The sequence below is a fragment of the Chroicocephalus ridibundus genome, chromosome 2 (assembly GCF_963924245.1).
Source record: "Chroicocephalus ridibundus chromosome 2, bChrRid1.1, whole genome shotgun sequence".
In the NCBI taxonomy this organism is placed as follows: Eukaryota; Metazoa; Chordata; class Aves; order Charadriiformes; family Laridae; genus Chroicocephalus; species Chroicocephalus ridibundus.
The window spans coordinates 69,717,924-69,735,935 of NC_086285.1; the positions used below are offsets into that span (position 1 = coordinate 69,717,924).

Below are 18,012 nucleotides of genomic sequence, written 5' to 3' on the forward strand. Positions count from 1 at the left end.
AAACCCCAAATTCATCACACATCGCAACCCTTTGCTTCCAGAACCAACAGAAAAAACGCGGCTCCATCACTCTTCTTCCTTAGCAATGTGCAGACGAGTGAGTTTCGAGTCAGCCGAGCAGGGGTGAAGCGCAGGCAGCCAGACTGCAGCAGCCCCAGCAGCAGCAGAAACAGCAGCAGCAGCCGCCCAGGTAAATGGGGGGAAAAGCAGGCTGTGTCGAGAGCGGTGCAGCGTCGGAGCTGTAAGGAAAGACAATCTCGCTTCTTCCGAACAGTGCAGCTTTATGCCTGCAGGAACGGAGAAAAGGGAAGACCCAGAATTAAAAATAAAAGCCTAAACAGTTAAGAAGAAACAATAACTATAATAAATTACGGTAACTTTATTTTTCTGGGCTTTGGGGGTTTTCTGAGGGGGTGTCTCTTTTCCTCTCCCTTCCCAAAGTCTCCTGTGTTGCTGGATGCTACTGTCCAAGAGTGCGGAGTCACAAAGGCTCACTCTCCAAAGCGCAGCGAGACCAGCATCACATGAGAAACCACATGACGCACCCAAATCGGATGCTGATGTGGTCCACTGTTTCACTCAGGGGGGGAAAAATCTCGACCGAAACATGTCCCTCTCTAGCGGTTAGAAAGAATTTCCCTTTAAAAAAAAAAAAAATAGGCCAAAAAATAAATATCTCCCTATCTATCCGTCTTCAAAACCAATTCTTCAGGAGGCAGAATGCTGTTCCACAGACACTAGCTGGATGGCAGCAATATTACTTCCAGGCTACGTTGTTCAAAGCTGATTCCACTTAAGTGAATTCCTGAAAAGCATACTCCATGTCTTCATAACATGAACAGGCTCAGAAAACCAACTCCATTATCGTTCCCTGCAATCTGTATCCAAACCTGTGTTCTGAATAATTTATTTGAGACTAATAAGCTTTTTGCCAAGACCACTCCTTTTCCCACTCAGCCCCACACTCGTGAGCGACTACAGCAAGAAACAGAGGGGCATTCACCGTTTTCATAACCGGTAATTTCAGTAAATGCACTGTCCCACAAAATAATCAGGAAAAAATAAGCAGAAGGGTTTTTTCCTCACGTATGGACACGACAGGATGCTCCCTGGTTTGCGGGCAGTAGCAATGTTTTCCTGACATTGCCGACTCCAAAGCTTTCAATCCAAGTCAAGAAGCAAACACTCTTGCCTGCCAATTCCTGCAGAGGTGTTGTGCCACGCTGTTCAACGCAGAAACATCTGGACACCTCTGGCAGTCCCCGAATAAGAGCGTGCAATGCTGTTCACTGTCAGGGCACCAAGCAGTTAACATCTTTGGCTGTTTTACCATCTTGCCTATAGGAGCATGGAACCGAGAGACTGGTTCGTTTGAGAAACAAAAGCAAAAAAGCCGACCTTGATGATCGATGGAATTGCTGCTGCGTAAAGTTATCATCCAACAAACAGTTAGCGGTTTGTAGCTTGTTTTACTCCTAACATTTGTTCAAGTGACAGAGCAGGTGGCACAGAGTCCTCCATCCCCTTTGTTTGCAAAAGCCGGGCACCACCTCACAACGCTGCGCTCCCTGGCTCCTTGCACTGAAACCGTACACGGTGTCGGGGAAATGTAAGAAGATAGCTGCCGTCAATCCGCACAGCTGTTTTGCACGGGATCCCGTTGCAAGCTCCGAAGTTATATGATGGAGATCGAGCACAGAATTCCCCAGAAGAGAGAGAGATGCCTAGCACTCACACGGGGAAGCGCAATCGGAGCAAAACCCGAGTGCTCTTTCGTTCTGGTTTCAACCTTCCCAACTGTTCATGCAATAGCAGATTGCAAAAAATTTGCACAAGGCAGTTGTAGCTTGTTCTCATTGGCTCCTATCAGAAAGGGGTTTTGCAATGGGCTGCACCTAGGAGTTGCCTAAATTCCACGTAAAAGCCAGTTGTAGTATTCACCCTCAGTGTGCAGTTAGTGAGCAGAGCCGCAGGACTGCATGTACTGAAATCACAAGGTTACCACAGTCATTTGAGGGCATTTTCACCCATGGGGTTAATAATTTCAGCATTGACAAGTCTTTGCTAGAAAACGATGTTGGTACACCCAAACTCAGACTGTAGCTAATGGATGTAATACTGTTTTTTCAGATGCAGTGTTAGCTAATATGAAGAATAAAGGCTTCGGATGACTTTTTCTCAGGCCAAAAGATAAACATTACTGAGGCAGGGACTCAGTGCAGCAAAATAAGTATCTTCAGGGCTTTAGATTACAAGATAAGAGGGGCTGTCCTGGTGACCACTCTCATTGCTCTTAACCTATAACAATTACAGCAGCATGTCTCAGGATGGCTTCTCATCCATTCTCATTACTTTTTAAGAGAGAGCTGCAGGAGTTCTTGACTCTGTGAGCTGATGATCTTTCCCACTTGGTACCAGTAACTCATTTATCTGTTCTGACTTAGAATCACAGATACATTGGTTGGAAGGGTCCTCTGGAGGTCACCTAGTGAACCCTTCGGCTATCATCAACATTACATCAGGTCAGCTGTGACTTTGTCCTGAAAACCCTGAGAGATGGAGCTTCCATAACCTCTCTGGGTAACCTCTTCCAGTGCTGCACCTCCTTCCCTGGGGAAATAAATGTGCAGGAAATAAATGTTCTTTCTCTATTTCTTACATACAGAGCCTTCACTGCACTGCTAGTGGGAAATACTGAATTGCATACATTTTCCTAGATCTTACACTAAAACCAAAAAGAAGTGCAGGAGTCAAGGAATGAAGAGACTTCATACTCATTTAACCAAGTTCAACTCAAACCAGTAGCAGCTCCAAATTGCCACCATCTGATTATCATTTTGATATCTAGGATGCTTCCAGTTCAACTATTAACCAAACCACTAAAACCCCAGTGAACAACCTGATTCCAGTGTTCTGTCATGTGTTACCCATGAGAAACAGGAGAAAAAACAAAGACCAGATGCGTGTGAAACCTGAACTACTCTCAGAATTTAGAATTCAAGCTGAACCAACACGGTACCTGGAGGACGCTAGTTTATTCAGCATACACAATACAGGACATCTTTTTCAAACAGACCTGAAAAGGGGGCCCTACAGTATTTATAAATATATCCACAAGCTTGTGAAAAACCTCCTATGTGGGTATACGATGTATGAACATTTGTTCATACGTGTACACATACATGTACACATACGATGTATGACCCAGAGATACACAGTCACATTAGATGCAAACGAAGAGGGAGGGAGGGGAAGAGACGAGAACTACAAAGAGAAAGACCAGTCATCATTTCTTCAGAAATGTAGAAGACTTAGATGCAGAAAAGCTTCTTGTGAGAGGCAGTCCTATGCACTCAGTGCTTAAAAATCTAATTCTTACACTGAGAACCCTTCAGATAACCTCCCCACCAAATTCTTTGATAACAGCATGGGTAACTAGCTCTTTATTCCCTCTCCAAATCCCTAACATAGATACTTTGTTAGATACTGTTAACTCTCAAAGTAATTAATTGGCAGATAGTAAAAAATTACCTGTCTAAAATGACCTTCCCAGTTGAACTCCACAGCATATTTTCTCCCCATCATACAGTGAATGGAGAAGTAGGAAGTTGTCCACACAGAACCGCTGAGGATACTGGTAGGAATTTCTGGTTGACACCATTACTGCCTGAGTTCACATGAAAGCTTTTAGATTGGAAGATATGGAAAGAACTGGGCTTATCTTGGATGCTGCCTTGACAGGTCATCAAGAGATATTTTCCCAACGCCTATTTGGTGCCAGCATTTGAAGATCTGTTCTCAATCATTTGATCATAAATCCTGCTCCCGTATTACTGGAGCTTTGTGCTACCTTAAGGATACAAAAGGTACCTTGGAGTTGACGTAACTGTCCACAGGGGACAGGCTTTGGAGCAAAAGATTCAGCAGCAGAGTAGACTCTGGGTCAACATGAAGAATTACAGCAATATACAGAGAGCCCAAAATACGCATAATTCATGACCGCTTACAGTCTACTGAATTTTGTGGAGTGATTTTGAGGTGCTTTTCAACCACATTGAGTATACTTCTTTGTATGGCTAATTATCTTTTTGGTACAGTACTCCACTCTGACATGGATCCCTGTGAGTCTAAAATTTATTGAATGTCACTGAAAATTAAACTTTGGATTCCAGCTCCAGGAGAGTTCCACAGTTATGGAAAACAAAACCTAAATTCCTTTAAACACCAGTGTTTGTGTTATGACTCAAGAGGAAAGCTACCCAACTGCCTTCAGGGCACCAGGAAAAATCCCTTTGGGGACTTAACTTTCTGAAGTGAAAGGAAGAACTTCATGATGGTTAAGCATAGCATGGGCGCTGCAGAGACTGGGCAGAATAACAGGGCTTAAAACAACAAGTATCTGGCCAATGGCCTAACATAAATTTAACTTTTTGCTTATTTCAGGCAAAACCTGCCACCCCTGCATAGTGCTAAACAGTGCCACCCAGGAAGTAGGAACTGAAAAAGAGCAGAAACTTGGAGAAATGCTATAGCTTTAATGGAAGCAGAATGCCGCTTACATACTTGTTCGTATCAGTAAAATGTGGAGTTGCTAATTTTGACAGAAACGTACACTTGCTAAATTCTGCGTGGAATGGTCCATTTGAATGCTTGGTGATTGTCAGCAAGTATAAGGCTTTGGGGTTTGTTTTTGACTGACCTTTCCCTTCATAATCTGCAGATAGAGAAATCATCATCATTACGCTTGAGGTTTCAACCCAAAAGCCAGGCAAAACGTGATATTTCACTGAACTTGAAACCTCAAAGTGAACCTCAAGCGTGCAAACCTTATGGACTCAAACCAAAACAAACATATGTCAGTGAACAAAAACCGCAGAGCTGCACAGTGGTCTAAGTACTGAGCCATGTTGGCTACCGGCCAAGGCATGAAGTGCCCTACGCTTCGCACAAAATACCAGTAGATGTTTAGTGACCACAGGGTATGTCTAGACACACAGTGCCATAGTTTAGAGACACTCAGGTCAACTTTATCATAGAGTTCAAGTCCCAGAAGTAGTTTCTCTACAGTGTACAGAGCTCTTCAGTAGGGGAAAATACCCCTTGAGGAGTTTTGTGTGACCACAGCTAAACTCCTTTGGTACTTGATGGGCTTCTTCAAAGCTGCCTCCTGATATTGCTACGCTGTATGAAGATCTAACTACTGTCTCATACAAAAGATATGCTTTGTTTGTCCATCCAGCTAAAAAAAATAGCCACGATTCCACCTTTTGGTAGTCTCCACTAGAATAAGCCAGAATCTTTCTAGACCGTCTTAGTGAGTGCATGTAAAAAAAATAAGGAAATGCTGCTTCTGCATTTGTAGCAGAGACCTTCATCACACAAAACTGGCAAAGCACGGTTCTGCGCTTTTCTCTTGCAGTTATCTGGAACCAGATCAATTTATTTGAATTCCCTGATTATTCAATACTACTCTTTGAAAATTTTCCCACATTAATTCTAGGTTCTACGGATGCGTGATGGACAGTTTATCACAATTAGCCTCCCAAAGTTTCAGCTATTCCATATGATAGCATTGACCATGTACATTTGCATTTGCCAGCTCTTTAATCATAATATTTGAGATTCTATTTCCAGTGTGACTACAAATGCTATGTTTAATATTTGAGTGATGTTTTCTCAATATTCACCCGTGTTTGATCGTTGTGTGCTAGAAAATGCTTATGCACTTTAAAGGACTACATATCTTAAGTCCTGTGCTAGTGGCTCCCTGCAAAATGTTTGTGTGAGAAAGACGACTTCAGCAGCAGTCCTGGAGGGGAGAAGAAATGCAGAAATTCAACAAGGCAGAATGCGATACATTGATGTAAATGCAATCAAATGATAATCAACACTGAAAAAATATATAATTGTCTCTGCATTCCTAGCAGCTTCCTAAGGTTAATATTCCCATTATTATTCTGACTTACTAAGAACTGTTTCCTCCAGTTAAGTTAGCCTTGGGGCCAAACTCCTCTCACGGTTCAAAAGCAACTGACACAATGTAGAAGCCAGTGTAAAAGGGGTCAGGCCATAAGTTAGTGTAGAGTACAGTAATTATTGTAATGATGTAAAAAGTAAATAAAATTTGTACAGAGGATTTGGAAGCGTGCATTAAAACACATTGAACACACTGAACACACAACTTGCAGGAAAATAGGAATGCTTCATTAGCTCGCTCTTCATTTAACTTCCACTCTTCTTCTCATTCCCTTTTAATTTCCTAAAAGTGTAAAATAACACTCTTTGGACATAACTATGGAATATTTAATTGCTACGAAACACATCACTTAACTTAATCACCAAAAACGTGACCATTGAACTGGGTCACAAATCTTCCATTAGATTTGCATTCATTTTGCATCATGACTTTGATTTTGACTCCAAAACTCAAATGTTGCTTTGTTTAGTAACCCTGCCCTTCAAGGAGAGAATCTAATCTGAACACACATATGCCTTATGTAAATATCCTAATTTCCTTAAAAAGTCTTCCAGCCATTAGTATTGTGTTGATGAACACAGAACACTAGGAAAGGTGATGCAAATGCCAGAAAACAATGAAGTTGTGTGATCTATTGGTTCTTCGTACAAGCCAATCTACAAATCCTGATGTGTTTTACCAGCCTGTGAGAAAGCTGTGTGATTAAGAGGTTACGTGGACAATAGCTAGAATTCCATTAAGGGTCCTGAACTGCTTAGTCAATTAATATCATACCTATATAAAAATTAAATTACCAATGGGGTGGGTTTTTTAAGACTACCATTTATATGCTACGCAGGGAAAAAGATACAGAAATGCATTACAACCAACTCCTTAGTGAAACTGCTGACAAAGCAGTTAATATTTGGTCTTGGGCAAAGGACTGGTTTCCTTTTGTTGGCTGCCCAGTTTTAGATGGGTATTTTACATGAAACACATTACAAGTTCAAAGTGGAAGAACTATGTTTTTTCACCTGTGAGTGGTTTCAAGTTAGACTTCAGCATTACTGTCAGGAAGTCAGTTTTTCCATGCTTGTTACTGTAAACAAAGATTGTATGGCACGTCTCCAAAAGTGATAGAAGGTCAAGGACCAAACTGCAAGAGCGACAGCCTGCTTCCAGAAACCAAAGGCACAACACTGAAGTGAGAATAACCACACATTTAAACCCTGTTTGGTGTTCTCATCACTCAGTTGTTTGGGCAGCACAATGAAGGCATGCAAATACAGCCCCGCATGGTTTTTTTAAAATATATATATCTCTATAAATATATGTACTTATATATACTCATACATACTTTTTAATATATGTATATATGAAGTGCACATATATTGCTGAAATGGTGAGTGAACAGGTATGGAGAAGAACCAGTAGCATCCCTTATTATTAACATTGCCTCCCACTCACTTTTTAACAGTTGCTTTTATCTCTGTAAAAATGTCAATCTCACCTCTGCTTGGTTTATTTTACCTCACTTTGTAAATTTACAGTAAAATAACATTAGACATTTCTAAGAAGTGTCCTTCTCCCTAAACAATAACATTTCTATTGATATTTTGTATGTAAAGCATTAGGGCTTCCAAGAGCTGAAGCCAGAATTTATAATTTTATAAGCAGATATCTTGTTCATCATGGTTACGTTTTGCTGCTCCTCAGATACAACCCCAAATTTGCCAATGTTGTAACTTCTTTTTTTAATTATTTTTTTTTTTACATCTAAACCTGTTCTGGAAAGCTGAATATTATTTTAGTGAACAGAATTCACCCCCTTCTGCCCTTGCGTGAGGCTTGCAACGTCACCTAACTGTATGCAAGTTCTATATGTACATTTTTCTCTCCAGGCCCCCAAGCTGAGATTCTGCAGTTGAGTATTTACAACCACAACTGAAGTCAGTAGAAGCTGTGTCCTGGTAGTACCCCATAGCGCATTCCAAACTGAATACCCTAAACTGGTGGAGACTCTACACTACCTCATCTACACTTCAGATTTGTGTCCGTAAAACAGGGATAATATTAGCCCTTCATCACATGGGGATGTGACAAAGACTAACCAGATTGTGGATCAGTAAGATAATGCACACATTAGCTATTGACAAAACACATCTCTTTGGAGCAGAACTCTCAAAGCACAGTAAACAGAAAGACAAAAAACCAAAGGGATGGGTGCAGATCAATTTTCTATATCCATCCTGCTCAAGGAAAGAAATGGGAATTTCTGGGAAACGAAAGCATATACGATCAGGCGTAAAGAGAGCAAATGGTAATGTACAAACATAGACATTACTGAGGGAAAATTTAATGCTGGTGTTTCTTCATGTTTGAGTATTTGTGCCTGAAACCTTATAAACATTCTTCTACCTTACCTGTGTGTGTATATAAATGGTGTACTTTAGGTCACTATCCATGCCACGGGAAGTAACAGGGTGCATATTTCTGCTGAACTATAAACCTTGATCTTTCAATTACTTTAACAAATGCTTCCTAATGGCAATCCACCTGATCTGCTACTGTACTAACCAAGCAGTATTCATCACAAAACTACAGCCTCTGGGGGGAAAAAGAAAGAAAAAAAAAAAAAAGATTAAAAGCGAAATTGCAGCAGAACTTAGGAAGGAAGAAGACTGAGTGTTATCAGGAATGAAAACAAAGTCAGAAGAACGAACTGAAGAAGAAAAACAACATCTCAAATTTATTCAAAAGCCCTAAAATTAGATCTATTTAGGCTCATCTTTTAAGCACTTGCTTACATTCTACTGTCTTCAGTATGAAAGAAGCACATGGTTTGTAGCGATAGGACAAGGGGCAATGGTTTTATACTAGAGCAGGGTAGGTTTAGATTAGACATTAGGAAGATGTTCTTTACAATGAGGGTGGTGAGACGCTGGCACAGGTTGCCCAGAGAAGTGGTGGAGGCCCCATCCCTGGAGACACTCAAGGCTGGGCTTGATGAGGCTCTGAGCAACCTGATCTAGTTAAAGATGTCCCTGCTTACTGAAGGGGGGTTGGACTAGAAGGACCTTTAAAGATCCCTTCCAACCCAACACGTTCTATGATTCTATGATTAACTGGTCTTTGCTGGTAAAGACTGTTTTCTGAATCAGGACTACAGCCTCCAGAGTACAGATGTTATACTGGCTGAGCAACATAAAAGCCTCAGATGCATGTTATTAATTTGTGAACTGCAGATATGTTTAATTGTAAACAAACTGTGAGAAACTTTGAGGAGCATTGAAAATAATTATGGCCAACAGGATGAATGTTTCCTGGCCTTACATCCAATATCAAGAAGTCATTTGAAAATGCCTTCTGCACTCAATTGCCATTTAAAAGTTGATTCAGTTCCTCTGACATCCATAACTAGATTTACCTTTGGAATATTTGTTTCCGCTCATCATTAGCATCCCGTCTTGTGTTTTTAAGTATTTTAAAACATCTCAACCCAAAACCTTCCCAATTACTACAGTGAAATATGATACATGAAAACATAACCCACCGCTCTGTAAACCAAACTAGAAAAACTTGCTATTCATCAGATTTGGAGCCAACAAACAGGCTGTGCTCCACTGATATTGTTAAGTACTTACCATGCTAAATATTATAAGACATTGTTAAAAGACATTTTGACCAAGCTAACCTTTACTGTAAGTTTAATTAACAACAAATGAAGCTGACACCCACCCATGCTATCGGTCCACATACCTTTTTTTATTGCTAATGAAGGCCGACCATCCAGATTTAGCACAGAGGAATTCCTTCTGTAAACACAGAAAAAATCTCTTTACCTCTGTGTATGACAAAATAACCTTTACCTGTAAACTTACAGTCACAATAACGAGGCCTGTGACCACTACTAATGAGCTTTCTCTTGGCAGGCCTTCTACAAAGCCTTGTAGAATGTAGTATCTGTATAAACAATGGTGCAGGTGAGAAAGCTTTCAACAGCCACAGGCTCCTTGTGACAGCCTGGTCACACCGAGCAGTGGTGGCTTCTGTTCTGCAGCGGTCACCCCAACAACATACACCCCCAAACCTAATCCTACTCATAACTTTGACTGAAAGCAAACATGGAAAGTAAATTCCTGTAAGAATGAAATGAGAACAATATAAAGCACCTGTATTGTGTCCTTTGTTATATACATTACTAGTGTCAATAATTATCTAATTGCCACAAGTCCTAAATTACATATTTCTACCGCCAAACTATAGAGGATGATCTCCATGAAAGCAGGATTGGTTTTTTTTCCTAAATTACGCCTTCTTAATCCAACTATCTTCACCATATTACCTAAATAAAAAAGGCACTTTATTTATGGATGTACTTTTCCAACGAAGCGTACTCAAGCAAAGGTTATCTTCCTAAAATGAGTAGCAATACCACATACCCACTTCTCCAGCACAAGCTGGAGCTTTCCCAGCTGATAGAAAGGAGTGACTTGTGTCCACAGAAACATTTGCTATTGCTGTCTTGATATCACATGCCAATCATCAAATTAACTGCAAAAACATGATGACCAGTCTTTTCATGCAGTATTCCTTCAAACCTAACAAGATTAAATAGCAATTTTTATTCCCCTAGATTACAGTCGCATATTGAAAGGAAAACCTGCCCCAAAACAGAGGACTGCCACCTGCATCATCCTTACTGAAATGCGGTACGGCAGTACTATACCTCAAGGGCGGCGGGGCTGGTAAATACAGCCCAGATAATAAAAAAACATAGATAACAGGGGCTCTGGGAAGCAGAGCACTCTGACTTGGATAAACACAGCTAGATTAATGTTTCCTACTGGCCCACATACCGAATGTTTTAGGAAAGAGTTAATGAGACACTGCTCTTCTAAGATGGACAGCCTTGTGCAAAAATACTAGAGGCAGAAGTTAGAGGGTTTCATTTCCAACCTTGCAGAAGACTGTATCATTCTCACTGAAACATTTCAAGAGAAATCAAGTTACAAGTCCTAATGAAAATTTTCTTTTATAAAAGATATCTAAAATAGAAAACTAAACCATCTTAACATCTCTTTGAAAAAAATAATGCATTTTTATAAATCATTTTCTTCTGATCTGTACTTACAGACAGTTTGATTCACTGATCACTGAGTTGTTACATGGGAGAAAGAAAGTTGGTGGCATGCCTTAAACGTGCATTCACCCACATTTCACACATTTTGTTTTCTTTAGATAAAGCTTTTCTTCTGAATTTGCTGAGTTTCTAATCACACTTGAGGAATAGTCATTGTTTTAATGTTTCAGCTTTCAAATTATTAAGCCCACACATACTCTCAAGATTAACTGTAGTTTAACACTGTCCACTTTTAAGAATGTAGGAAAGGGCATCTGTGAAACGTGAGTAGAACTCCAGGAATATGATTTTGCACAGCTCCAAAAGAAAGAGGGAGTAAGATAACAAGAAGTGATTATGTTAAAGATGACTGTTCCAGGAAAACCTAAAGGACAAGCATTCTCTGCTTGGAAAACAGAGCCAGAAGGACACCGCACAGAGATAAAAATACCACATTGTATGCAAGAGACTGCGAAACCCTTCTACAACAGCAGACTTTTACAGTTTGCATGTCTATGGCACACATTATTTCTCAGAAATGTGTTATCTTAGTGAATAAACAAACAAACATGAAAGTAGATGAGTATAGTTCTATCCATGATTCTTTTTTTTTTTCTATTTTGAGGCCAAAGTTCAAAGATACAGAAACATCCACAGCTGTTTGGTGCACAGGGGGCCTGGTGGGAGTAGAGCCCACCCTCCTGCCCTCTCTGCTCTCTTCGCTTACCTAAACAGGGGCTGAATTTGATTCACTGTCTACAGTATCTGCAGAAAATACATACATCTACAAGGTACGTAGATCCTAAATTGGCATCTGACGTCAACTCATACCCATAAATGTGAAATTTATATTATTTGGTAAGTATACCAAATAATTCTCTATATTCACTTCTGGTTTTAGAGTACACCCATTTAAAGGGCTTTTTTTCAAGATCAAAGATCAATTGAAACTGTACATGGAAAAGGAGAGGAAAAAAAAAAAAAGCTTGAATTAATCCTACCAAAGAAAAGATTTTAGAAAGGGATACATGGATTCCTGCTGAATGAGTGGCAGTACAACATTTGGCTGTAATTTGAATCTGTATTATATTTAATAAAACCACAGTGTGTTCTCTTGTCCTATTAAAACTGCATTCTACCTTACCAGGTCTGAATAATTTCTATAAAATTGATTACAACAGTTCTTAGTAAGAGCTCTAATTGCATTCCTGGTATAACTTAAAATGATAACCTTATCTTAATTAGTAGCATGCTACAGAAATGCTTCTGAAAGCCGCGGAGGATTAACCTGCATTTTTAGACAGAAGCCTTGGGGCTGGGTTGTGGTTTTTTTTTCATTTTCACTTCATCTCCAACACATGAGCTAGCGCTAGTTTATCATAAACAAAAAGGAAATAATCAAATTGAGAGAGAATAAACAACCCCGCTGCCACCTCCTCTGGTCAGCGTGAGTTTCCGTGCGTAGGCTGATCTCCTCACTGCTACTTGAGGGGCTCCTGTGCTTGGAGAGCAAAGGACATGCTCATACGAAGCGTATGTCTTTGATAACACACCCGGAACACGCCACATTTGTCTCGACCCTGAGTCGCCAGTGCTGCGGATGAGCTGGGTGCGGGACAGGAGCGGGATGAAGAGGCAGGGGCTGGGACAAAGGGAACTCTTCCCTTCGAGGGCCTGGCGGAAAGCTTCACACGTGGCAGAAGAAAAAATTCTGATCAACTAAACATTAAATTAAAATAATAATAAAAAAAAGAAACAAAACCAAATTGGAACATGACACCATCCCAAAACGAAACCAGCCTGAAACAGTCACCCGGGCAACGTGCTCCAGACGCCCCATCAACAGGGTCTCCGATGACAGAACCAGAAGGAACTCCAAATCTGGGAGTACAGCTGCCCGCCGAGCTCATCAGCCGGCCAGATGCTGTCCAGCTGATGTGACTTCTGGAAGCATACACTTCACAACACGGCAAAGGAATACCGCTGCTTCGCTGGAGTCAGAAAAATTAATACTAGTAAAAATTGGTAGCAAGTAACTAAAAGTCCTTTATGCAAATCCTGCTCTGCCTTGGGCGAATATTTTTTTTTCATTTGTTGGCTTTCTTGCTACGTTTAAGCGTATCCATATTGCCGTTCTTTGAAAAAGTGACAGAGCTTTCTAGCTTAATAAACAAACACTAATTTGGTTTATTTAGAAAGTAACTGATCTAGCAGTAGCTGTGTGAGATGTCTACTCAGAAAGCAGCACTGGAACTGGCAGTCTGCAATGGGATCTAAAGGCTTCGAACTTTTGTGATATATTTACCATTGTTTGTGCTACAGTTCTGCTCAGAATTAATTTTATGAGTCCCGTATTACTCCATCAAAAACAATAAAAAAAACCCAAACAAAACAACCCCCATAAAACAATCCCCCCCAGTAATTTCCTTGGATTTTGCTGTCAGTCACACACCACAGTGCAACTATAGTGAGATACCAAGTAGTAAACGCCAGGATTGGGGTGCCAAGAAATTACTTTTTGTAACTGTATCTTTTCCAAATTAACTTGTATTCCTAACTTTTTAGCGCTAAAGGAAACACCCTGCTTTTTAGCTGGGTTCACTAGTTATATTCCAGGCCCGGCAGGGCACAGGCGGCTCTGAAAGCCTCTGCCTACATGTGCCTGTATGCACCCAGCATTGTGGGATACTCCATGCTGTGCTGGAGCTCCACGGTGCCAGTTGTGAATACAGAAGCAATAAGGTGGCGTTCTAGAATCGCCCTAGCTATCCTGCTTAAAAATGGACATATCTAACTTGATAGACATCCATATGTATGCGGGCATCCCTGCAGGCATCCCTGCGTGGTCCCCTGAAATTTCGCTTTCACATACGCATGAAATGATTAAACTCCCCCAGCAATGGTGAGACCTCTCTCAAGGCTGTAGCATTTTCCTCATGGTAGCAGTGCACTTCCGTAAGGTGAACACGCATTCATTGACCATTCGTCACACGCTTTAAAGAGAACGCGCACAAAGCAAGAGTCTGCACTGCTTTTTGTTCAGTAGCGCTGACAGACGCCTACAGAAGATTTTTTGCATCTTGCTAAACAGTTAGCCTTTTGATAGGAGACTTTGATTCGCACCTCGGCGTTTTCTTTAACTTTTACTAGTGGTATGGAGTGGAAAGAGAGAGACTCAATGAAAATCATCAGTTATCCAAGACTGCCTGCCTAATGTTTCTGCTTATGGCAATGCACAAGCAGAACAATCAGCCTTGCCTCTGGTTGTGATCCCAGCCAGTCTGTTAGCTAGTCCTTATAAATCCATCCATCACCTCTATGAAAGTCACTGCCTTCCTTTTACCAAAGATAATGTATGTTATTGGGATTATACCACTGCATGCGGAGTCATTAAAGAGAGATAGACCACAATTTATGACCGAGTCTGTGGACAGCAGGGCATTATTTTAACCATAAAATCACAATCTGCAAGGAGAGTGGCCAAACCAGAGGAGCCATTAAAGACTTATAATTAGCATCAATCAATGTGACACTACTGTTGACATCTTTATTACTTTAAATACACTAATCAAATACTTCTGCATTCAGATAGAAAGATTGATAGGCAGACAGACACAGAGAACATCCCTACAGAGAGCAATTTTAAATTAGCTATTCAAAAGGTAACAAAAAAATAGGCACACCAGCATCATCACAGGGAAATGCAGTGCACTGACTGAAACTGTTTTCAGCCAGGATACTGCACTTGGGATGGTCAAGCTTGCATATGATACACACTGCGTCTGCCCTGAGAAAATACATACCTGCCTGCCTCAGCCACGCAGCCGACTACTGAGTCTCCTAAACTGAGAGAAACAAACATCCTAGTAACAAACCTCGCTTTAGGGTATTTTGCATTAGAAAAATAAATGGCTCACAGCACCGCTCCGTTTGCCACGTCCGCTTTTCCTTACACAGGAAGTTAGATGGAAGAATACTGTGGTATTATTTGCATGTTGACCATTGCAACTGTCAATATTATCTAATTGCATCCACAAGCAATTTCATACCGCACAGACACTAAAATATGCTGTTACTATTTTGACTCATATAAACGTTTCAGTACTAATGAACAAGAAGCTGTTTCGCTTCTCTACAGCACCTTTCAGGCCACATGCTCTTGTGCCTCACTGAAAACATTTTTGAGGAGCAGCTCCTTTCTCCATAGGACATCCGCTTTGACGTTCATGAAAGAGGAATTCTTGAATGAGCACCAGGAATCAAATAAATGCACACCAGTTCTTTTCAGAAAACATGTTTGGGAAGGAATCAAATGATGGTCCTCCCAACATGAGATAAGGTTTTAAGAATCTCTGCTTATTTTCCTTTGCTATTGGGGATAACAATACTTAAAAAAACAAAACAAAACAAAACAAAATCCTGCATATTTATTTAGGTCCTATTTAGTTGTAATTAATAGCTTATTGGAATACAGAAGCTGACTTTGAAAGGACATGCCCTGTTTCCTCACCATCTTAACTGGAAATAAGTGTTTCTTTTGCTTATTAAAAAAAAAAAAAGAATAAAAAGACTGCCCAATATGTAACATGAGAGGCTGTGCTTATCCTGGCGAGTGCCTCCTTTCGGAGAGGTCAGTGGCTGCCTGCTGATCATTTACCCCTGCAGCGAGCAGGAGGATTAGCAAACCTGTGCAAGGGCACTGGAAAATGGCAACACCAATTCCCAGCAGTGAGCCCAGCAGCCCGGGGGGCTGAGCTGCCCAGCCCCCCCGAGCCACCCAGCCTCCCTGAGCCAGAGGCCTCCCAGCCTCCACAGCAGCCAAAGACCCAGGAAGCATCTTCAGCCCGTGGATTTCACCCCGCCTTCTCAGGTCCATAGCAGGGAACTGTACCCTGCCATGCAACGTGAAAGCCTTACAGTGGAGCAGTAAGTAATGAGAAAAATGCAGTAATTTGTCTATTGAAAATCCAATTAGTTTAAGCCAATATTTATCAGATCACTCTCCTTAAAACATTTTACTTCAATTTTAAGTGAGTTACACTAATTTGGATTGGACTGTCCTCCTCTAATGAAACCGCCAAGCCTTTTAGATGCTTTAATTCATTTCCAAACACAGCAGAGCCCCATAAAACAAGCAGAAAGAGACTGCTAAATGTACGTGGGGTTCCAGTGCATTAAAACAAACTAATGTATCAAGTGACAAAACGTAATGAAAGCTTTTACGGGGGGGAGGAATTCAGACGGAGGCCTGAGAGGACACATTTGCAAACTGGGCAGCCAGCCATCTGTCTACCAGGATTCTCCTCCGCATCCTGCTGGAAAAGCAGCTTCTGCATCAGAGGTCTGCCCAGCTCCCCACCGTCCACTCGAGACGTTCCCGGCCGTCATCATTTACTGACTCAGTGGGAACACACGTACCCTAATCCGAGCAGAGGATTGTGAAAGATCCTACGGTTATTTTTTTAATTATTATTATTACTACTACTACTACTATTTTTTCCCCCCCCCAAGGCTGACCTTATCGCTTGTGAAGAACAGCACAAACAAGCAGATAGCCACAGAAAGTTTACTCGCTCTGAGTCAGCGTCGGGCCCGCGGCTATCAAAGCCCGGGCGATGTGTCTGTACGAAAGCAGCTGGCAGTAAACAGGAGTCGCGCGCAGGGGAAATGACAGCCGTCAGGGTGCAGCCGCTTCCTGCTCCCAGCTCCCGGCCGCTGCCAAAACAAAAACAATACTTAAATCTGAGCAAACATCCTCAGTGACAAAAGGGGAAGGGTACGACTCATAACGGTATTGTTCACAAATAGCCAGCTCGCTCAGCATCCCAGTCCGAAAGAGGCTGAAGTTTTATTTTTCACAGACAAATTTACATAATAAATAATACAAGCACCAGGTATTGCACACTCACCAGTACACACCACACTGCACACCAGTGTGTATACAGGCTCTCCAAACTAATTTTTGTGTGCGTTACACTTGTTTTGGACAATCATCCGTGCGCTAAAACTTTGCAAATCCTTTTGCCTACATTTTGAGAGAGGGGCCCCAATAGCCAGGCGAGAGGCACTAGGACTGAGAGAAGAGGGAACTTGGGAAGGGATGGGTGGGTGGGATGGTGGAACAGAAAATACCAAAAGGAAAGGTGAACACGCAGAGAGCAGGTGAAGATGGGAGAAAGAAGAGATAGCCAGAGCAATCCTAGAAAACAGAATGAGGAATGTCAGGGATGCCATAATACCTTCATGAATTTCTCATTTATTTTCTACTCATGATTACATCTATGTGCCTTAAGCATACATCAGCAGTTTTGTGGATTTAACTTTGCCTTTGCCGCAAAGCATAGCTGCAGCCTTCCCTCTAAGCTTTTGTGTGACCCTATACGGTCAGCCCAGGGCCACTCTTTTGCTGGCAAAGGGCCAGTTTCCAGAAAAACCTGGATGAAATTCTGCACCTTGTCCACTCTTCCTCTTTACCTGAGGACACTGAATGGACTTTATCCATGAATCGCCAATTTTTAATCTCTGCACGGGAGGTGCTTGTAAGCAAAAGGTGCCGCAGAAATGCAAGGCATGCATGCGATGTGCTTTCTAGTCAAACCTGTCTGAGTGCTGACCTGACAAATGGGGAAAACATATGGAAAAAAATTGTTCCTTGCGTGACACCCTCCTTCTTCCTCTCTCTTGGCTCCCTTCCACCCTCCATGCCCCTCCGCATTGCGATGCACATCACTACTGCCAGAGCAGTGAGAAAATGTATTCAGCTAAAGCACCGGCCCTTTACAAATGTCTGAGACGAAGGTATTAATCATCAACTGGGATTTGAAAATCATAACCAGGAGACAGCAGTCGCGACAGCTGTGCAATATAATGACAAAATATGCAGAGCAACGTGGAAGAGAAGAACGCGCTCCGTGTCTTTTAGTCTCTGTGCAAT

General features: G+C 41.5%; 1 long non-coding RNA gene across 1 annotated transcript; it reads right to left on the minus strand.

Moving 5' to 3' along the window:
• Nucleotide 1: 1 nt before the first annotated feature.
• On the minus strand, nt 2–16,708 carry LOC134511589 (uncharacterized). The gene is made up of 4 exons (XR_010069914.1): nt 16,596–16,708; nt 9,716–9,771; nt 1,087–2,610; nt 2–287 (listed from the first exon to the last, which is right to left on the minus strand). It is a non-coding gene; the product is annotated as an uncharacterized LOC134511589 (long non-coding RNA).
• Between the last annotated feature and the right edge of the window lie 1,304 nt (nt 16,709–18,012).